Here is a 24,266-nt window from a genome sequence, read left to right as displayed (position 1 = left end):
TATCACAATTGTATGGAAGCACCTCAGAGTGCAGCTTGATCCATGTAGACAGCTTAAACACCTTTTGCACCATTTGTAATGAGCATGTCTGTAATTCTAAGAATCTGGGTGGTAGCAATCTACACCATACTCACACCTAACATAAAAACTGAACCATGTGAAACCATGTCTTGAACACCACTGCCCTCTTGTGGCTTTTTAATATAAGAAACAGGCTCCCATAAAAATGCTGGCAAATTCGAGAATAAATTCTCCCTCCTACTGTCCCTTCCACTAGTTGCTTTTATGTTGCTTGTGTTAATCCAATCATTCCTAAAACCTGGCATATTGACAATTGTAATTGCAGATGGATCTGACATTCTCCTGGAGTCTATTTAAAGATAGCTCTCTGCAGTCATCCATTGCTACCCATTATGAAGATCCCTTTTGAAGCATTTAGAGCCCAAAACGTACACAACATTACTCCAAATCATGGCGGTACGATGAAGTTCTGGTTCTTACTCAGTATTAAAATTGATAAATAAGAATATATTGAAAAACAAACAGAATAGGAGAGGGGAAGGCCATTCATTCATAGAATCCCTACAATGCAGAAGGAGGCCATTCCTTCTATCAAGTCTGCACCGGCCCTTGGAAAGAGCACCCTACTTAAGCCAGGCCTCCACCCTATCCCAGTAACTCAATAACTCCATCTAACATTTGTATAATTCAGAATGTTCAATAGGGGCTGGTTTAGCACAGTGGGCTAAACAGCTGGCTTATAATGCAGAACAAGGCCAGCAGCACGGGTTCAATTCCCGTACCAGCCTCCCCGAACAGGCGCCGGAATGTGGCGACTAGGGGCTTTTCACAGTAACTTCATTGAAGCCTACAATAAGTGATTATTATTATTACCTAATGCGCACATCTTCGGACTGTGGGAGGAAACCGGAGCACCCGGAGGAAACCCACACAGACACAGTTGAAAGATTCCTACCATTCGGTTACCAGCAGCACTTTGCGAAAACTGGAACGCAGTAGAAAACCTCTATAGTAGTTAAAACTTCTCCGGTGCCAATAGGAATTGTTTTATTTGTCTTCTATTGATGACAATTTGAAAGTCATTTAAAAGGCAATTTGTAGACAATTTGAAGCTTTCAGAGACTCACAGACATTATCTTCTTGCTTAGGCAAACAGCCCAACAATAACTTTTAAAAGTCAAAGTCTGAAAATGAAACATGAAAAAGAGAGAGAGAGAGAGAGCTAGTCTACCTAAACCTAATCTACAACAAAAACTAAAACACACTCAAAAACACACACAAAACACTCACAAAAACACACAGAAAAGACACACTAAAATGGTGGGGGAAACTTCTTCAGTTATACCCTTTCATATCTGTCTTAAATCATCTAATCACACCCCAATATAATCCTAATTGGTTTGGGCTAGACTCAAACACATTTGATTTGACGGCAAGCTGTCCATCTTCAATGTGTAACATTAGTTTGAATTGTTTCATGTCTGAATACTTGTGCATGTTATGGAATGCGATATTCTGCTTTATCTTTTACCAGCAAAAACTGGTCTTCTGCTGACTTAGCTGTTATCTGCATTGTGAACAATGGTGCCTTCATGTTGCTATGGTGCCTGCTTCGTCCTTGATCTGATTACTGGTACAGCTAATTTCTTAATGTCAAACTGTCTTTGAAAATATCTTAGTGAAAATTTTGTTTTTATCTCCAATTAGTTTATGCATGTGTCAGGATTTTTGTGCCTCTGTTGAAGCTATGTGTTTTGTCATGACCTGAGGTTATGGGTGTTGAAATCCTCATTCTAAATGGCTATTTAAAACTGGGGCTTAATATTCATGCTTAAACAGCTATTTTTTTACCTATACTAGTTGTATTAGAAATACCTGGCTTCTACAGTCGGCCGTTTGATAAATCGAAAGATTAAGTGAGATATATCAGAATAAGATAAAAGACATCATTAATGCGATAGGATAGGTAAAAGCGCAAAGAATAACTCATTCATATTGTCATTGCAGTTTTAAACAATAGAATGGACACTTAGCATTGCAACAGGCATTTCAAAATAATTATTATAATTAATAAATTAATCAAATTTGATTCTACTGATTCAGTATTAATAAATTATACAATATGTTAATCAGTTCTTAACATAAGAACATAAGAACTAGGAACAGGAGTAGGCCATCTGGCCCCTCGAGCCTGCTCCGCCATTTAATGAGATCATGGCTGATCTTTGTGGACTCAGCTCCACTCTCCGGCCCGTACACCATATCCCCGAATCCCTTTATTCTTTAGAAAGGTATCTATCTTTTTCTTAAAAACGTTTGAAGAAGGAGACTCAACTGCTTCACTGGGCAAGGAATTCCAGAGATTCACAACCCTTGGGAGAAGAAGTTCCTCCTAAACTCGGTCTTAAATCTACTTCCCCTTATTTTGAGGCTATGCCCCCTAGTTCTGCTTTCCCCGGCCAGTGGAAACAACCTGCCCGCATCTATCCTATCTATTCCCTTCATAATTTTATATGTTTCAATAAGATCCCCCTGCATCCTTCTAAACTCCAATGAGTACAGTCCCAGTCTACTCAACCTCTCGTCATAATCTAATCCCCTCAACTCTGGGATCAACCTAGTGAATCTCCTCTGCACTCCCTCCAGTGCCAATATGCCCTTTCTCAGGTAAGGAGACCAAAACTGAACACAATACTCCAGATGTGGCCTCACCAACACCTTATACAATTGCAGCATAACCTCCCTAGTCTTGAACTCCATCCCTCTAGCAATGAAAGAAACACTCGATTAGCCTTCTTAATCACCTGTTGCACCTGCACACCAACTTTTTGCGACTCGTGCACCAGCACACCCAGGTCCCTCTGCACAGCAGCATGTTTTAACATCTTACCGTTTAAATAATAATCCATTCTGCTGTTATTCCTCCCAAAATGGATAGCCTCACACTTGGCAACATTGAATTCCATCTGCCAGACCCTAGCCCATTCGCCTAACCTATCCAAATCCTTCTGCAGACTTCCGGTATCCTCTGCACCTTTTGCTTTACCACTCATCTTAGTGTCGTCTGCAAGCTTTGACACATTGCACTTGGTCCCCAACTCCAAATCATCTATGTAAATTGTGAACAATTGCGGGCCCAACACTGATCCTTGAGGGACCCCACTAGTTACAGGTTGCCAACCAGAGAAACACCCATTTATCCCCACTCTCTGCTTTCTGTTAGTTAACCAATCCTCTACCCATGCTACCACTTTACACTCAATGCCATGCATCTTTAGTTTATGCAGCAACCTTTTGTGTGGCACCTTGTCAAAAGCTTTCTGGAAATCCAGATATACCAGATCCATTGGCTCCCCATTATCTACTGCACTGGTAACGTCCTCAAAAAATTCTACCAAATTAGTCAGACACGACCGACCCTTTGTGAACCCATGCTGCGTCTGCCCAATGGGACAATTTCCCTCCAGGTGCCCCGCTATTTCCTCCTTAATGATAGATTCCAGCATTTTCCCTACAACCGAAGTTAAGCTTACCGGCCTATAATTACCCGCTTTCTGCCGACCTCCTTTTTTAAACAGTGGTGTCACGTTTGCTATTTTCCAATCCTCTGGGACCACCCCAGAGTCTAGTGAATTTTGATAAATTATCACTAGTGCGTTTACAATTTCCCTAGCCATCTCTTTTAACACTCTGGGATGCATCCCATCAGGGCCAGGAGACTTGTCTACCTTTAGCCCCATTAGCTTGCCCAATACTGCCTCCTTAGTGATTACAATCATCTCAAGGTCCTCATTTATCATATCTTTATTTCCATCATTCACTGGCATGTTATTTGTGTCTTCCACTGTGAAGACTGACCCAAAAAACCTGTTCAGCTCCTCAGCCATTTCCCCGTCTCCTATTATTAAATCTCCCTTCTCATCTTCCAAAGGACCAATATTTACCTTAGCCACTCTTTTTTGTCTTATATATTTGTAGAAGCTTTTACTATCTGCTTTTATGTTCTGAGCCAGTTTACTTTCATAGTCTACCTTACTCTTCTTTATAGCTTTTTTAGTAGCTTTCTGTTGTCCCCTAAAGACTTCCTAGTCCTCTAGTCTCCCACTAATTTTTGCCACTTTGTATGTTTTTTCCTTCAATTTGATACTCTCCCTCACCTCCTTAGATATCCATGGTCGATTTTTCCCCTTTCTACCATCTTTCTTTTTTGTCGGTATGAACCTTTTCTGAACACTGTGAAAGATCGCTCGGAAGGTTCTCCACTGTTCCTCAACTGCTTCACCATGAAGTCTTTGCTCCCAGTCTACCTTAGCTAGTTCTTCTCTCATCCCATTGTAATCGCCTTTGTTTAAGCACAAAACACTAGTGTTTGATTTTACCTTGTCATCCTCCAACTGTATTTTAAATTCCCCCATATTGTGGTCGCTCCTTCCAAGAGGATCCCGATCTATGAGATCATTAATAAATCCTGCCTCATTTCACAGGACCAGATCTAGGACCGCTTGTTCCCTTGTAGGTTCCATTACATACTGTTCCAGGGAATTATCCCGGACACATTCTATAAACTCCTCCTCAAGGCTGCCTTTACCAACCTGGTTAAACCAATCGACATGTAGATTAAAATCCCCCATGATAACCGCTGTACCATTTCTACATGTATCCATTATTTCTTTGCTTATTGCCTGCCCTACCATCCTGTTACTATTTGGTGGCCTATAGACTACTCCTATCAGTGACCTTTTCGCCTTACTATTCCTGATTTCCACCCAAATTGATTCAACCTTGTCCTCCATAGCACCAATATCATCCCTTACTATTGCCCGGATGCCATCCTTAAACAACAAAGCTACACCACCGCCCTTAACATTGATATACTGATTGAAAATTGATATCATGATTACATAATTCAGCAATAAACAATTAATAATAACTTCATGTATACAAATAAAATGATTATAAAATAAAAAGTTGAACATATGATCTAGTAATAAATGGTAAAATGATTATCAAAATTGATTATGTAATTTATTAATAAATTATTAATAATAATTCACTAATAAATGAATAACAATGACACTTTGTATTGGATGTGAATTGTCAGGTTTTTGACATCTTCTGGATTATACACAAAAGCTTGTTGAAAGGGTTAATTTTCTTGCAGAGACAAAAAGGGGCGTATAGCTTGGAATGATGCCATTCGCATCTCTAAACATTTTTTATATTTGACACTCAAATGGACTGGGAGTAAAAGTTGGATTGCTGCCAAATTCCCATTATCAAATGTCTTTGAACGATCTGTTCTTTTGGAATATTCAGCCAGGGGCTGGTTTAGCACACTGGGCTAAATAGCTGGCTTTTAAAGCAGACCAAGGCAGGCCAGCATCATGGTTCAATTCCCGTACCAGCCTCCCCGAACAGGCGCGGAATGTGGCGACTAGGGGCTTTTCACAGTAACTTCATTGAAGCCTACTTATGACAATAAGCGATTTTCATTTCATTTTCATTTCATATAGATTTGCTTTTAATCAGAGTTACTTTTCTGAAGTTTTAATTTCCAAGCTAATTCTAAACATTTATTTTAAAATATCAAACACAATAACTTATTGAATATATGACTGAACCAATCTTGTGCTGTATCTTGGTTTTCTGTAGATGAATTTGTCGATTCTGTTAAAGGAAACACAGCTAACAAGATATGTTAATTTCTTTAAATTAATAAAGCAACATCCAGAATAATGACAGTTTTCTTAAGTTGACAGTTCTTGGCAACTTTTTAGCGATACATTGAGGTTTCTTTAGCTGCTTTGATGGCAGCTGTTCTGTTCTGAGTAAGTTCCCTTTTTACTTTGGAAATTTTCTGTCCCAAGTAAACATCTTCTTTCTGGGCAATTTGTGCTTTGGCAAAGCTAGCTTTGTGACTATTAGCACTGAGGTGGTTCAAGACCACCCGCAAGTCTTTGTCATGATCATCTTTATTGATGGAGGTTATCAGAACATCATCTTCATATTGGATAATGGTGGAAGGCCGAACAGGCAGTTGCCTGAGATGATTCTGTAGAGCCATGTGGTAAACAGTTGGGCTATTGTGATACTGTTGCTGATTAACTGTAAAAGCAAACCATGGTTGTAGTTACTTAGCCAGTGGTACTGACCAGAAGCCATACTGGGTGTGTCTTGTTGGTACGTGTTACATGGTTGACCACAAGGTGGAAATGTATTGTAGTGAATATTGTCTACTTCATTATCATCTTTCGAATCCATCCATTGTTTATGATAGCATTTTGCCATCCAGTGTTCTACTCTATCACAGAAAAGACATTGTGGTATTTCCTTACGTGATTTTAATGGAGCAAGGGTACATGTTTGCCCTGGCGCTGGTGGTGAAATTGTAGTTACTGCTGATATTCCTGCAGGTGCTGCAACAGCCGCTGCTGGAGCAGCAGGTAACATGGGCTGGATTTGAGCAATAGGCTGCATTTGAGCAGCTGCAGTGTTAAAAGTTGCCTGATTGTGCAAATCACGATCTATCTGAATGCATCGGTCAACTATGTCTCGGTATGTGCCAGCTGTGGCCCAAGCTGGTAAAACCAAATTCAAGGCCGCAAAACTTCAGGTTTAACATCGGCTATAAAAGCCGTTTTTAATGGACTTAAAGTGCTTGCATCCCATGTGTCATTTTCCTGGTCGAGTGTCATTCTTGAATATTCCATCCAAGTATGTAAAAATCTTTCCTCAAAATCCTGAATATCTTCATAATTTTTTTGAATGCAAGATGTGATCTTAGACCAATTGGTCCTCGGGGGGTGAAATTTTAATAGCCAATTCTTGACTGCTAGCCAACCAGCTTCTAAATTTTGCAAATCGTCTCCAAGGCCAACTTCTACTTCATTTCTAAGGGTTGAAATTACACGAATACCTGGCATGATAGTCAGAATTTGTACTCCATCAAATGGGTGGAGACAGTAAATGGCTTGTAATCTGTGAATTCCATCCCATGTGGTCATACCACCCTTTTTAGGGTGTGGAAGATCTTTGGACCATTCGTCAATTTTTGAAGGCTCGGTTGGTTCATGAATCCATTGGTGGTCAAAAATGTTTCTAGTGATAGTTTCACCGCCTTCTTCTATTTTTTTGCTTCCAACTCTAACCCGTTTGCGTTTTAAAGGGGCTAGTCGAATTAATTTAGTATTTTGCATTGTAGGAACACTATCTTCGTCTGATTCATCTACCAAAGGAACTGATTTATTCTTGCCACTTGATCTCGGCTGTGCAATTGCTGATTGTGCCACTGGGTGGGATGCTTGGGCTGATTTCTGAGTTTGTGCTGTTTTTCAAATTTCTGCACAGAAAGACTGTGTGTCAAAATTTTGCTGTGTTCAGTGACGTTGTTTATATCTCTTTCTAAAACACATCTTTCTTTGATTAACTTGCATTTTTCAAATTCAATTTGCTCAGTTTTTAATTGCAACTGTTGGTATTTTGACTCCACTTCAGAAACTTGATTTTGGAATTCTGCTATTTGAAAAGATAACTGCTGGAGTTCAGAGGTTTGGTTTTGCAAATCTGTTCTAATTTAATCATAATGCTCAAGTTTGGATTTTGCATCTCACAATTCTGTTTTAATTTCATCATAATGCTCAAGTTTGGATTTTGCATCTTGCAATTCTTCACCAACTGCAATTAGTTGGTCTTTAGTGGACCTATACTCATCATCACTTCGCTCAGTATTTAATTACAACTGTTGGTATTTTGACTCCACTTCAGAAACTTGATTTTGGAATTCTGCTATTTGAAAAGATATCTGCTGGAGTTCAGAGGTTTTATTTTGCAAATCTGTTTTAATTTCATCATAATGCTCAAGTTTGGATTTTGCATCTTGCAATTCTTCAACAACTGCAATTAGTTATTCTTTAGTGGACCTATACTCATTATCACTTTTATTTTTAATAATGATCTCTTGCTGACTGTGTATCTGTCCCATAATTACCAGGGACCATTTTACACGCTCTGCACCGTGTAATCGTGTGCATTTTCCCCATGCTCTCTTGATATTATCAAAGGACCACTGTCCTCTGGGGATATCATACTTTGATTCAATTTTTTTTGAGGTTTCACATAGGTCAAATTGTCTCCGAATGAAAGATCTACAATCCCCCAACATATCTTCAACAGAAACATCTGGTATTCCAGCACCCCCCTTGGATGTAGTGGGGAGTAATTTTCTGCCTGCTAAAGACTCTGAATCTACACTTTGATTTGGATCAGCCATAAATTTTCCTTGATCGCTGACTGCCGTGACTAATATTTCACCCACGTCTATGTTAGTCTCAACGACTGGCACCTGATTGATTTAACACAGTCTATAAAAATGTTCTTTTCAGGAGTCGAAGCACTGATTGATGCGGCTTTAAGACTTTTAATGGGTGAAAAAGATATTTCTTACCCTAGTCTAGCCGTGTGTTCCGGCTGTCTTCCGGGCCTCCTCCGATTATCTCCGAAGCTTCCCGAAGGTTCTGGGCCTCCTCCAATTATCTTCGAAGCTTTCCGTCGTCGCCTGGGCCTCCTCCGAAGGTCGTTTCAGTACTCCCCCCTGCTGCACGACTACGCCAAGTTGAAGGAGTTAATAGTATTCGACTACGCCAAGTTGAAGGATTTATATTATTCCTATCATTCGGTTACCAGCAGCACTTTGCGAATACTGGAACTCAGTAGAAATTTACAGTTAAATCTTCTCAGGTGCCAATAGGAATTGTTTTATTTGTCTTCTATTGATTACAATTTGAAAGTCATTTAAAAGGCAATTCATAGACAATTTGAAGCTTTCAGAGAATCACAGACATTATCTTCTTGCTTAGGCAGACAGCCCAACAATAACTTTTAAAAGTCAAAGTCTGAAAATGAAACATGAAAAAGAGAGAGAGAGAGAGAGCTAGTCTACCTAAACCTAATCTACAACAAAAACTAAAACACACTCAAAAACACACAGAAAAGACACACTAAAATGGTGGGAGAAACTTCTTAAGTTATACCCTTTCATATGAAATGAAAATCACTTATTGTCACAAGTAGGCTTCAAATGAAGTTACTGTGAAAAGCCCCTAGTCGCCACATTCCAGTGCCTGTTCGGGGAGGCTGGTACTGGTATCGAACCGTGCTGCTGGTCTGGCTTGGTCTGCTTTCAAAACCAGCGATTTAACCCAGTGCTAAACAGCCCCATATCATATCTGTCTTAAGTCATCTAATCACACCCCAATATAATCCTAAGTGATTTGGGTTAGACTCAAACACACTTGATTTGATGGCAAGCCGTCCATCTTCAAAGTGCAACATTAGTTTTAATTGTTTCATGTCTGAATACTTGTGCATGTTATGGAATGCGATATTCTGCTTTATCTTTTACCAGCAAAAACTGGTCTTCTGCTGACTTAGCTGTTACCTGCATTGTGAACAATGGTGCCTTCATGTTGCTTGTTTCAAACTGTCTATGAAAATATCTTAGTGAAAATTTTGTTTTTATCTCCAATTAGTTTATGCATGTGTCAGGCTTTTTGTGCCTCTGTTGAAGCTATGTGTTTTGTCATGACCTGAGGTTATAGGTGCTGAAATCCTCATTTTAAATGGGCATTTAAAACTGGGGCTTAATATTTATGCTTAAACAGCTATCTTTTACCTATACTAGTTGTGTTAGAAATACCTGGCTTCTACACACGGGGACAAAGTGCAAACTCCACACAGAGTCACCCAAGGCCAGAATTGAACCCGGGTCCCTGGAGATGTGAGGCAGCAGTGCTAACCACTGTGCCACCGTGCCACCCAAGCTTCTTTAAAGCTTGCTTCACAAAGCAATAGGATCCAGGTTGATCTTCCATCAACGCACCACCTCGCCACACAATCTCCATATTACTTGATTCCCTTAGTGTCCAAAAACCTAAGTGATTTATGTCTTGAATATTCTCAATGACAAAGCATCTCCAGCTTTCTCAGGGACAGAATTGCAAAGATTCACAACACTTTCAGGGAAGGAATTTCTCTTCATCTCAGTCCTAGATGGCCAGCCCCTTTAATCTGAGGCTGTGACCACCTTCTCCCTCCCCTGCCCCCAAGTTCCGGATTCCTCAGCTAAGGGAAACATCTTTCCAACATCTACACTGCTTTAAGAATGTACATGTTGCAACGAGATGACTTCTTATTCTTCTGGGGAACATAGGCTTGGTCTAGATATATAAGACGGGATTCTGCGCCCCCCGCATTTCCCAGTGGCGGCATGTCATTCGTTGGCGGCGGAATTCTCAGCTACCACCGTTGCCAATGGGATCTCTTATTGAAATCACCCTGAGGGACCAGAGCATCCCACCGTCAGCAAATGGCTGGAGAATTTCGGCCTAGGCCTGTATATCTGTGTACATAGTGGCAAAGTTAGCACTCATTCTGTCAAAAGACTCGAGAAACAGAAAGGGTTAAGGAAGTTGAAAGGAATTGACTGGTCAGATATGGGCTAGCAATAAGTGTGTTACTTAAATGTCTGAGAGGTTCCCTAAGACTAGGGGAAGTGAGATTCGAAAAGCGCTGCCAGGTCTGCTGAGTAGCAGAGGAGCTGAGAGAATGGTTATTACTTCGCCAGACAGAGTGCCCCTCTCTCACTCCGGGAATCTGACACCATCCTCACAGAGTAGAGTGAGGCAGGCAACTCCAAGTCTTCAAAATTGAAGAACAAAGTTGCACAGGTTTCTGATACCATTGCTACAGTCGAGAGTAAATTGGTAAATATCAATAATTATAACCAATAAGCATGCCAAGACTTTCAATTTGTTAACAATACAAGAGTCTAATTATTTATGACGTGGTCAGAGTTTGATTATGAGCATACAATCGGCAAACTAATATTGCTGAACTCCTTTGCGCTGGTTTAACTGTTGTTGTAAACACCATTAATCATTCTATGTCAATCATACCTACTGGAACAATCCGTCTAACCGTAGACCAAAATAACCAAATTTACCAAACCCCCAAATGAATAAAGTACCTAAAAGACTTCACTTCAGTAACTTTTACATTCACCTGAATCAACAGCATTGCAAATGAAACATGAATCAACTGTCAAATTACAATTTGGTACAAACTATAAATTACAAATCAAGCAGCAGACACACACAAAGACTGTTTCACGATGCTATGAGCATATGCATTCCTCCCCACAGACATTAGCATCACGTTGCAATTTCACTCTTTTAAACTCCGGTCTCCAGAACGGCAGATCTCTCACTTTCCTCGCTCAATGGATTTGACCCTCGAGTCACCTACAACAGATTCTGAAGTGCAGAGTTAGTTTATTCAGCTGTCCTGGGAAATGTGAGTTTGATAACCTTGACAGATTTTTGAGGTTCTGAAGAGGTTATTTCAAGCACCTCTTCATATGGTGATTGTTTATTTGTATAGATTTATGAGATTCTGAATATGTTAAGTGCCTATTCAAGTGATGTTTGTTTATTTTGATAGATTCATGGGCTTGATTCTCTGTTTCTAAGACAGACTATTGACGCCGGCACAGGATTCGTGGACTGATTCGGCTACTGTTAAGGGGCTAGTTCAGGCGACACATGGAAAACAATCGAGTCCAATGAAAAGCGGTGCGGGATTCGCCGATTTTGTAATTGACACTCAGGAGCCTGACAAGCTACAGCCACATATACGCACTTCATTCCCCACACACAGCAACCCAGCCAACATGATGACGCTGGTTGTGCTGGAGAATGCCCATACAGCTGATGGGTTGGCTGGGGCCAGAGGGCACTGATTTGTTATGTTGTAGGTGTAACATAAGCGGCTTCCTTGTGGTGCACTTGACAAAGGAAAGTTCAGACGTGGAGATAACTTCAACACGTTTATTAAACTATTTACACTTCTATTACTCGGGTTCGACACTACTGCTAATCCTACTATAGCTACCCAGACTGACTAACCAGCTGCTGCAATCCACGTGGTGGGTGTAATATTGAATCAACCCTGTGTCTGTACTCACTGACTGTCTCCACTGGAAAGAGGCAGATCATGTGTGTGGTGTCCTTTATATATGGGTTGGTGTAATGCCCCCCTGTGGTCGTGTCACCTCCTTGTGTATCGTGAATGTCTATTGGTCATGTCCTATCTACTTGATCTATTGGTTGAGTGTGTGTGTGTGTGATGTCTTTGGTGCTCCCTCTAGTGTCTAGCTAGCCTACATGCATTTACATTGATGCAAATCACCACATCCTCCCTATTTTATATGTTCATATTTTCTGCACACTTTAAGGGAATTGAACAAAGAACAGGTAGATAAGGTAAGGTCTATACAAGTCATGGGAACAGTGATTAAACAATAAGTCCAAATCATTCGTGTGAGTCCAACAGCCATCAATCATCATGGTCAAATGTCTCTCTTGGTAATGAACGCCATCAACGTCCCTGTGCTACAGGAACCAAGAAGCGGTCAAATCACTTCGCTGTCTGATTTGGAGTCCCTTTCTTTTTTCGATGTTTGTGATGGTCTGTCGAATGGCATCTTGTAGCTGATAAGGTGTTGACGTTGAAGAGGTACCATCAACAGTATAATTCGAGATCATGGATGTGCCATATGTTGAAGTTGGATAAGACTGTACATACTGGTTCTGGCCATGTGCTGTGCTGGAACGGTGATCCTGCTGAGAACCGTTGAAATTTGTCGAATTGGAAACAGAATTGCTGCTCGCATCAATACCTGGGGATGGTGTAAAACTAGAACCTTGCATCTGATAGGAATATGCTGTCTGGCCAGGCTGTGGTGCAGCAAATCCTGGGCTGTAACTAAGGCATCCAGTCTGTAGTGCAGATTGCGCTTGCGGTAGTCCTCCTTTGGTCTTGATTCCATTAGTGGGCAATCCGTAGTGCTGGCCTGTTTGAGAATATGCTGCATAGACTGCTGGCTGCTGTATGCCTGAATACTGGGTTTGTCCAGCATGAGCTGTCATTGGCTGCACTGCTGGTGTGGAAAGAATGTGTGGATATAGCTGTGGTGAATATTGGTGTATTCCTCTTGGACTGTAGCCGCTGCTTGTTATTACTGACCCAGTGTAATTGTTAAGTGATCCATCTCCTGTCATTGTGGCATCTGCTGTCACCCTGAGCGTGCCATCACTGAGGTTGCGGCACTCTCTGTCTGGAGTAAAATCCGGCTTACGTGAATCAGAGTCGGCGTTTGGTTGCTCCCCATCTGGGGTCTGGTCTGTTTTAACTGAGTCAGTGTTGGTTTGTTGATGCTCCCCGTCCGGAGTCTTAGGAGGTTCACTGGAGTCAGCTGAGATTTCTTGAAGCTGCACGTCTGGAGTCGGAACATGCAGCAATGCATTGACTTGTGGAGAGGTTCGAGCGAATGAGGGTGGAAGTATCATGGTGTCACCGGAGTCACCAGTGGTCTCACAGTGATCGTCGAGTGCCTCTGTACACTAGCTGAGGTCTGTCACTTTGCACATCTTGCATGGGAAGTGGGATGCTGTCGTCACTCACCTCACATACCGTGGCCTCAGTAGCTGCTTGTTGTTCACTTGGGTTGGGTAAATTGTCAGAGTCGTCATCTGGTGGTGCAAGCAATGTGGATGGACTGTCATTGTCTTGCTGTTGTCCTTCATTTGTGCTTGGACTGTCATTGTTGCTTTGTTCTTCACTGTAGCATGATAGACCGTCATGGTCGTCCTGCTGTGCACTGGTAGACTTTCATAGTCTTCTTGCTGTTTACTGGAGTATGGCAGACTTGATCGTCTGCCGTTAGTTGGTCAGAGGAGGTTACTAGACCCTCATGGCCTTGTTCCTGCAAGGACTGCGTGTTGGAGTCTTGCGTTGCTTCTATCGTGGAGGCTGTCCACGAGCTCGCTGTGGAAGCTTGTGACACGAGTCACTTCTTGTTCATGCAAGGACTGCGGTGTGGAGTCTTGCATGTCTTCTTTCGTAGAGTCGGGAACCCTGAGCGGTGCGTGGACCTCGCTCTGTGTGGCAGCAGGCCACTCTCTGTGGACTTGTACCACTCTCTGTCTCTTGGTTTCAGGCTGCAGCATCATCCTGCACTCACGAGTTGGGATGTCATATCTGCTGGGCTGAAGATCCTCAAATCCGAAGAACGAATCCGCGCCTGCGTCAGATTCAATACGGGGGTCGCCAATATGCAACATGTGTAGTTGCGGTTCGGATGTGGTTCTGGGGTAGCATCCCAAGGTGAAAGGTTCATCTGAGTCGTCGTCTTCTAGGACCATATCATCACTGTTTGCGTCGGAGCTGGCATTAGGCTCACGAGGTCCAGAGAAAATGTAACGGGCGGTATCGAAGTATTCAAGGTCGGAATCATCGGTTTGGGCATAGGTAACTGCTTGTTGCAAGGTTTTTTGGAGGTTAATTTCATTCCCTGGTTCAATTTGAGGCATTGTGCTGTCATTCCAGGTGAAGGAAGGTTGTTTTACAGCTTTAAAAGATTTTTTCTTTGATTTGGGATGTTTCCCCTTTAAATGGGCGTGGTCCGGGACCTCTGACGTCATGACGCATGTGACGTCATACGTAGGAAGCAATTACGCATGCGCAGATCGCTGTTCCTTTACCAATGGCCATTTTCGTGATTGCGCATGCGCGGCATCTCGCGCATGCGCAAACGGACCTTCCCGTTCTGTGCGCTTCTCATGCAACTGCGCAAGTACAGTCCCTGTATAAAGATGGCCGCTGACCAAAACTGTTCTCTGCTCCGGGATTTCGGCCTCGAGGTGAGTACTGGCACTTCTCTTACCTTTTCTTACTGGTTGGAGTGTGTTTTCCTCACAGTATTTGCCGAACTTGTCCAGGACTGCCTGGAAGTCGCTACTGTTTTGCCCCTTGGAGAACTTGAATTTTTAAAAGATTTCTTCTTCTCTGGCACGGGCGATGGTGAGGAGAAGCTCTGTTGTTTCAGGATTGGCCACTTCATCTAGTTCGGCTGCCACCAGGAAGATTTCAAACTTTTGCCGGCATGCCCGCCAGTTTTCACGGAGATCGCCGTGGCACTGGAGCTGCTGCGGAACCCGGATCTCAAACATCTTGCCTGGGCATTGTTGCTCGTTGTCACTGTACGCTGAGGTATGGCTATCTGGATTGAAACAGTTCACTGCTGGTACCATGATTTGTTATGTTGTAGGTGTAACATAAGCGGCTTCCTTGTGGTGCACTTGACAAAGGAAGGTTCAGACGTGGAGATAACTTCAACACGTTTATTAAACTATTCACACTTCTATTACTCGGGTTCGACACTACTGCTAATCCTACTATAGCTGCCCAGACTGACTAACCAGCTGCTGCAATCCACGTGATGGGTGTAATATTGAATCAACCCTGTGTCTGTACTCACTGACTGTCTCCACTGGAAAGAGGCAGATCATGTGTGTGGTGTCCTTTATATATGCGTTGGTGTAATGCCCCCCTGTGGTCGTGTCACCTCCTTGTGTATCGTGAATGTCTATTGGTCATGTCCTATCTACTTGATCTATTGGTTGAGTGTGTGTGATGTCTTTGGTGCTCCCTCTAGTGTCTAGCTAGCCTACATGCATTTACATTGATGCACATCACCACAGGCACCTAGGGGGTGGCCTGGGGGGACACCTATACGACCCATGGCCCTAGGTTCACAGTCGGCAGTCACTGGCGTGCACAGCCGCATGGCTGCCTTTCTGGCTGCAGCAATAGTGTTCCAGGCCTGTCCACCCCGACCTCACAGCCCACCTCCTGGCTGTCCCCCGCTACACCCCCTGGCAGAAGCCCCCAGCCAGCGGCACAACTTTCAGCAAACTATGGCGATGTTGGACAGTTTCCATACCCTCCCCCTCTCCCTCAGCAGCAACAACACTGGTTTCACTGTTTTTAAAAGCACAAGTGAACCTCGCCGCCGGGAACTTGGCCCATCGGAGGAGGAGAAATGCGGAGGCCCCGGAGAATACTGGGTCAGGCCCGCTAATGATATGCAAACGGTGTTCACTGTATGTGCGTTCCGGAACATATCGACGCCGCTGTCAAGGTGACGGACAATTGCAATTTAACATCAAATCGGCGCACGCCGCAATTTTGGCATCGGGAACAATTCTCTGCCCAATCGCGTTTCGCGATTCCGGTGTCAGCCAACGGCGAATCCAGCCCCATCATCTTTCAATGTTATTGTAGGGCTAGTGAGTTTTGTTTATAAAGTGTATAAAATGTGAGCAGTGGGTGAAAGAAGCAGTGAGCGTGTTGAGGGTTAAGGGGATTGTTGCGTTGGGTAGTTGGGGTCTGGATAGGGGTTTTGGGGAGTGTCTATTCTCCTAAGGTTTGCTACTTGATTCAATAGTTTCTTGATGCGCTAAGCGTCAAGAACCACAAAGACATGTGAGACTTTAACTCAGGCTTTAATATACTACATGGGAGGCTTACCCGACACAGACGACTCCAGACAGAATGGGGGGCTGTCCCAGAAGAGGTTCTTATACTGACTCCCGGGGGAGTGGCTAAGGCGGAGCTCTCCGTGGCCAGGTCGGGTTACCTACCAGTGACCGAACCTCTGCAGAGTTACAGTACAATACACAGTATTACAGGGCCACGTTACGCACAACTATTATATACTATGTACAATGGTAGGGAGGTACAGTGGTGTATCACCACATTTCTCAAAAAACATTTCTCTTTATTTACAGCAAGTATTTACACATTTGGCCCTCTACACAAGGCTGGAGCTTCCTCTCCCTCCAAATCTCTCACACTTCTCAGTCATGTGATCTGACATCATTATGACATCAGCATCATGTATGCTTCTAATTTTAACCCATTATTCTATAACACCTGCCCCGAGTCTTTATCCCAATCATATTTACATCCTCCTAAATCTCTCCCAAAGTCTCAGACTTCGCAAGTAGACTCTGAGGTGTCTTGACTAATCCTGGTCTGGTTCTGATTTCTTTTTCAGGTTGAGGATATTCGGTACGCTCCCTTCTGTCTATGTGACCGTTCTTCTCCTGGGTGGCTGTAGAACTTGTCGTCAGGTCTTTCCTCTTCATCAGGATGTGATTTTTATGCCCATGTTTCTACTGGCTTTCTTTCCAAGGATATTCAGGCACTGCGGTTGCTCTTTATGACACCCTGGTCTGTCTCAATCCTGTACAATCTTGGTTGAGGAGCTTTGATTGGGGCAGCACGGTAGCATTGTGGATAGCACAATTGCTTCACAGCTCAGGGTCCCAGGTTCGATTCCGGCTTGGGTCGCTGTCTGTGTGGAGTCTGCACATCCTCCCCGTGTGTGCGTGGGTTTCCTCCGGGTGCTCCGGTTTCCTCCCACAGTCCAAAGATGTGCAGGTTAGGTGGATTGGCCATGATGAATTGCCCTTAGTGTCCAAAATTGCCCTTAGTGTTGGGTGGGGTTACTGGGTTATGGGGATAGGGTGGAGGTGTTGACCTTGGGTAGGGTGCTCTTTCCAAGAACCGGTGCAGACTCGATGGGCTGAATGCCCTCCTTCTGCACTGTAAATTCAATGATAATCTGTGATTGTGCCTTTCTTCTGTTGGTCTTGGACCCTTACCGTCGCCTTGGGCTTCAGCACTGGTAACACACATGCACTGTGCCTGTGATTAAAGTTCTGAGCCTGGTTGCTCTCCTATTCTTCCTCAGGCTGTTTTACCCTCTCATGGTCCTTTGTGGTGATACTGGGTTTGTGGTTTTGTTTGTGGCTGTTTATAGCACAAGAGAGTTAGAATCTTCTGCTTGACATTCTTCTTGCTTGTGCAGTTTGTTTCTGCCACACTGAAGACATTTCACAATGCGCTTTTCCCCATTTTGGCGGGCTTAGGCTTTGGCACTCTTTGTCTTTCATAGCCTACAAACTGAATGGTCTCACTGAATCCTCTCTATGGGATCTCTCCTTCCCAGTGATCAATGCCCTGATTCTGTTTCCCAAGTTTTCCGTGTGCATCGCAATCTGCACTGCTTTCATTGGAGCTAAATCCTCTCTAATCTGTAAGAGATTTTTCAAACAATTGCTCTGTCCCGGGCCCCGCCTATAATTCTCCAGTTTTTCCGACTCTGGGCCTATTGCGAGTCTTTTGCTCTCTGCTGGTGGCAATGTGGATTCCGTGCTTCTGCTTGAGTCCTGCAATTGTTTTCTGGTTCCTTCTGCTGTTGCTTGTAATCACTGCTATCTGGTCGTCAAGTCTCTTGCATCTGCTGCTCCCAGGATCTTCCAACATCTTGGTGAGCCTTAATTGTTTTTCTCTTTTGTCCTTCCTTCGAGGATCTTTTTGCCAGCCCCGTATCTTCTTTTTAAGGTTTGCTGGGTGTTTTACTCGCTGTCACCATGTTGCATTGTGTGGTCTGAGTCGAGACAGGGGTTTGGGGAATTGTTTATTCTCCCAAAGTTTGCTGCTCAAGTCTGTAGTTTCCCCAAACCATTACTCTTTATTTGCAGCAGGTACTTACACACTTGGATCTCTCCACAGCCTTGGTGTTCCTCCTCCTTCCAGTTCTCTCTCATTTCTCAGCCGTGTGATCTGACATTATTATATCAGCACCATGTATGGTTCTGATGTTAACATTTTACTCTACAGGGGTGAACACGAGGGGGGTGTTACAGAAATCTGGAGATTCCACTTTATTTGGAGAAGTCACAGATGACAATGGAGAACTGGGCTGATGTTTCTGAGGACGGATTTAGACCTTTTAACCTGGCCATTTCAGCACTGGTCCATCACTGTTTTCACCTCGGGCCTGCTGCTCAGTAACAGCCTGGATCCTTTGTCCTGAGAATTTTGCACCTTTCCCCAATAAGTGGTTCGGAAGGAATATTCTACCACCCACTTTCCATGCTTCTGACCTCCTCTTCTTTTGAACATATAACTTTAAAACAAATCGGAATATTTTGAATAAGAAGTGTAAAGTGCTGGTTTGCATGCCTAACACATTTATTTTGATGAATTACATTACTCAACATGCATCCAATTTGATTGCAACTTTAATCATTTGCTATGCAAATTATATCCATTTATTTAGCAGTTTCATTAATGATAAACATTAGTCATCCGCACATCAAGTGAATGTATTGAATGCACAAATCTATAGTCAAAACGAATTAGGAATACGTTTCATCCACTGTTGCAGTGAGCTGGTCCATCGCCGTGATGTAATGAGCATAAGTGCATTATTTCAGTTGAAATCTTATGTGCGCTATCCTCACCCTGGGTCAGCCTTTCACTGGCATCTCACACTTGCTCAGAGGGGACTACAATCAACTGGCTAAAATTGTTTTCATAAATGCACCAGAATCAATAAGACAGGAACTGATGAAGATGTAAAGAAAGAGAAAGCCAACTTGTAAAAATCTGCAGCAAAATATTGAAAATGCTCAGAACACACAGGAATCGCCAAGCATCTGGAGATAACACAAAGAGTTTTGTGGATATATTTCAGGGAGGCACCTCAATGTTGCCTGTCTTTTGGGAGTTTGCTGGACATGTATCACAGAATTTACAGTGCAGAAGGAGGCTATTCGGCCCATCGCGTCTGCACTGGCCCTTGGAAAGAGCACCCTATCCCCTCACTTCCACTCTATCCCCGTAACCCCACCGTACCTTTTCTGGACACTAAGGGCAATTTATCATGGCCAATCCACCTACCCATGCACATCTTTAGACTGTGGGAGGAAACCGGAGCACCCGGAGGAAACCCACACAGCCACGGGGAGAACGTGCAGACTCCGCACAGACAGTGACCCAAGCCGGGAATCGAACCTGGGACCCTGGTGCTGTGAAGCCATTGTGCTAACCACTGTGCTACCCGTAGAAGATACAGCATCAACAATCACTTATTGTTCACCCATGGATTTGCGATAAATTAAGGAACAATGCCAGGGACTGTGCAGTATTGAGGTGAACACTTTAAAAGAGTGATGTGATGGATCTCCTCCCGATGTAAAACTTAATAAAATAGATGTTGCATTGTTTTAATGCTCGTAGAGAAAAGGGAACTGATTGTTTTGAGAATGTACATCCTTCTGGAAATTTAAGTACAATACATTCCCCTTTATCACAGCAGAACCAATGAAAGGTGGATAAATCAGCTCATTTGGGGTTCCGCACATTGTGAAGTACAAGAATATTTGATTGGAGAGGATGAGCGTGTTGTAGACACTGCCAGAGCTCATGGAGCCAGGAGTAGACAGATGAAGACGGTGACGACCCAAAGAGCTGGCCTTCAGTCAAGCCATAGGAAAGGATCAGAAGCAATAAATTTATCGCCGGTCACAGAGCCTACAGACTGGGTACATTCTATCGCCAGGAGAGGTAACATGCAAAGCAAAGCTGCAGTCAGATATTGATATTCTCAAAGCCAATATTGAAAGGCTCCAAGAGCTCTCCGAATGGAAAGAGAAAAAGGAAGGAGAATTAATTCGGAAGCTCAGGCAGCTGAAGAAAAAGATTCTCAGAAACTTACAACACACCAAGATGGAAAGTTAGAAGTAGAGAATAAAGTTGACGACTGGTAAAAACTAAAGGCTGATCAGGGCTCAATGTGGCAAGGTGAAAAGGAGATTATGGGAGATAAACTGAAAGCTGTACAGTTAACAGAGCCAGCACCCAAGAGGGAGACATAGAAATATACAAAATCGGAGCAGAAATAGGCTATTCAAACCTGCTCGGCCATATATTATGATCACCGTTGATCATAATACTCAGTAACCTGTTCCCGTTTTCCTCTATATCCTTTGATGCCTTTATCCACAAGAGCTGTATCTAACTCCTTCTTGAAAACATAGGCCAGAATTCTCCATCTGTTTAAGCGGGGGCTGGGTTCTCCGACGATCTCGGATCGGAGAATTCTGGCCTCAATGTTTTGGCCTCAACCGCTTTCTGTGGTAACAAATTCCACAGGCTCACCACTCTCTGGGTGAAGAAACTTCTCCTCATCTCAGTCCTAAATAGTTTACCTCATATCCTTAGACTGTAACCCCTGGTTTGAACTCTCCCATCATCAGGAACATCCTTCCTGCATCCACCCTGTCGAGCTCAATATTCCAGGTGTGGCCTCGCCAGGGCCCTGTATAATTGCAGCAACACATCCCTCTATGGGAATCCTCTCGCTATGAAGGTCAACATACCATTTGCCTTCTTTACCACCTGCTGCACCTGCATGCTTACCTTCAGTGACTGGTGTACAAGGACACCCAGGTCTCATTCCCCATTCCCCTCTCTCAATATACATCCATTCAATACTCTGCCTTCCGGTTTTTGCTCCCAAAGTGGATAACCTCACATTTATCCACATTATACTGCATCTGCCATTCATTTTCACACTCACTCAACTTGTCCAAATCACATTGAAGGATCTCTGCATTCTCCCCACAGCTCACCCTCCCACCCAGCTTTGTGTCATCTGCAAATTTGGAGATTAGGGGGGCGATTCTCCCAAATGGAGCCCAAGTGTTCGCGCCGTCGTGATCGCCGTTGTGTTTCACGATGGCGCGAACCGGGCCTGGGTACGACCTATTCTGTCCCGCACAGGGGGCCAGCATGGCGCTGGAATGGTTCACGCTGCTCCAGCCTCCTTTCCCGGCGCCAAATGGGCACCGCACCAACCCGCGCATGCGCGGGGGACTTCTTTAGCGCACCGGCCCCGACTCAACATGGCGTCCGTGTTCAGGGGCCGGCCATTCAGGGAAGTAGGTCGGGGGGGGGGAGAAGCTGGCCCACCGATTGGTGGGCCCCGACCGTGGGCCAGACCCCATCAGAGGCCCCCATGGTGAAGGAGCCCCCCCCCCCCCCCGCATAGGCCGCTCCCCCGACCGTTCACGCAGAGTTCCCACCGGCAGCGACCAGGGGTGAACGGCACCGACGGGACTCTGTCGTATCCGCGCGGCCACTCGGCCCATTTGGGCCGGAGAATCGGCGGCCCCGCCGATTCCAGTGGCCCACGGCTAGCGCCGCGCCAAACACGCCGGCGCAATTGGCGCCGATTCTCCGCACCTCGGAGAATCGCGCACAGGTGTTGGGGCGTCGTGGTGTGGCTGCAGTGATTCTCCGGCCTGGCGAAAGGCTCGGAGAATCGCCCCCATTACATTTAAATCATCTCATCTAAATCTAAATCATTAATATATATTGTGAATAGCTAGGGCCTCAGAGCCAATCCCTGCGGTACCCCACTAGTAACTGCCTGCCATTTGGAAAAAGACCTGTTTGTTCCTATTCATTGTTTCCTGTTTGCCAGCCAGTTTTCTACCCATCTCAATACACTACCCCAAATCTCTTACACGTTAATTTTACACACTAATCTCTTATGTGGGGTTTTGTCAAACGCCTTCTGAAAATTCAAATAAACCACATCCACTAGCTCCCCCTCATCAACTCTACTAGTTACCTCCTCGACGAATTCCAGTAGATTTGTCAAGCTTGATTTCCCCCTTCCTAAATCCAGATCTAAACCTCCAGTCAAAACTTCAACAGCAGGTGTTTTAAATACACAAGGGCCCTGTTCTTTGCAGTCAGAAAGAACATGTACACACATTGCACCTGTTTTAATGAAACAAAATTTTGTGATGGCCATTTGCTGGTTCATTCCTCAGGACAATGCCATTTCCAGAGTCAAGCTGCTTGGTTTACATTTTTAAACAATGCTTGGCAGTTAACGGTTAGTTGCCATTAACTGATCCAGTCTCAATGGCAGGGCCTCTACCAGTCAGAGTCCACTTGCCAACCAATCAGCATTCCCTTTGCATACTGTATAAAGTTGACGTTTCCCCTGGCATTGGTATTCTTACGCCTCTCCTGATGAGTGGAGGACAAAAAGCTTTGACAAAATGTATTTTTACAGCAATATTTAATATTGTACTGATGGGTCATCAAAAGTATTGCCCACCTTGAAGCCATGCTGGTGCTAGGGATGATACTCCCCTCTTTGAACCAAATATGACTGAAAGAGCTTGGTGGCCAATCAACAAGTATTTCTGGAACCTGGTAACACCACCTATGATCATTAATGCCCTTTTCCTCAACTTGAGTAACGTTGCTCTGACGTCATTCAAGTATGTGAAGCCTATGCTACAGCCTTTTCCACACTGTCTCCCATGGTGTGAGGTATTAAGACACCTCTGATCCCTATGGCGAAACATCGTACACTACAACCATTGGACCATAGCGGGTCGAAACTTACATTACTAGTTCTTCATTTCTTCAAGTGACCTCTGACACTTTACAGACCACTGCCAATCTCTCCCATCTTTGGAGTGACTATCTTAGCTAAGACGGGGATGAACTTCGAATAATCCACCACAATTCCTAAGAACATTCTAAGCTTTTCTTCATTCTCTGGTCTCTTTGATTTCAAAATCGCCTCAACCGACACTATCTATTTGATGTTCCTTGACGCCGTGAAGCAATACCTCTGCTTTTTAACTTTGGTGCCTCCTTTTGAAATTGATCTATGTCTTCATTCAACCGTACTATGTCGCTGTCTTACTGCTGATTAGAATGCCACCTACCGAGCAACACATTCCTTTCGTTCCACTTAGTATCTGCTCCTCGAGTCTCTGGAACACTGTGAAAGCAATGGGCACAAACCTGGATGGTAAACAATTCCTTGCTTGTCTCAGTTAATTCTAATTGCAAATCTGCATTTGACAGATCTATCTGACTGAACACCTTTTCTTCAGCTAAATTGGAAAACAAATCATCTCTAGTTGGCAGCGGGTGAATATCATTTACAATTAATTTATTCACCATTTGTTTACGGTCTCCACAAATCCAAGCGGGTCTGTCAGCTTTTGGAACAACCGCAATGGGTGCAGCCTATTCATCGTTCTTAAACTTCTTAATTGTTCCAGTTCTTTCTAATCCATTCAGCCGTTTACTTACTGCTTCTAACTGTGCTTAAGGCACTGGCCTAACTTTGCAAATTGTCAGCTGCACATTATTCTTTACGCCGACTTCGGCCACGCGATGCTTAATTTTATCATCTGGCCCTCCTTGCTCAAGTAACACTTTGGCCGCGATCTATCCCCCCTAAAAAAAGAGTCCTGTTCCGGGTGGGATTAGCAGAGTCATTCCCAGTGTTTTAGCAGCGGGAGCGACCCCGCTATCTAACGGCACTCTATTATTTTTGCAGCCTCAGCGGGGATCACCCTACCGAGGACGCACTCGGTCGCATTTCCTGCATTGAGGAGCCCCGTTCACCAGTGCAGGAAGAGATCGGGCACCATTTTCAAATGGCATCCCAAACT

General features: G+C 43.9%; 1 long non-coding RNA gene across 1 annotated transcript in view; it reads right to left on the bottom strand.

The window, feature by feature from the left end:
- The window catches only part of LOC140394769 (uncharacterized), a 44,421-nt gene that overhangs the window by 850 nt on the left and 19,305 nt on the right, over positions 1 to 24,266 (bottom strand). The gene's annotated exons all lie outside the window — the stretch shown is intronic.

Source organism: Scyliorhinus torazame, chromosome 18 (assembly GCF_047496885.1).
Source record: "Scyliorhinus torazame isolate Kashiwa2021f chromosome 18, sScyTor2.1, whole genome shotgun sequence".
NCBI lineage: Eukaryota > Metazoa > Chordata > Chondrichthyes > Carcharhiniformes > Scyliorhinidae > Scyliorhinus > Scyliorhinus torazame.
Note: the sequence above shows the minus strand (reverse complement) of the source record. Positions and strands in the feature narration are given on the sequence as shown.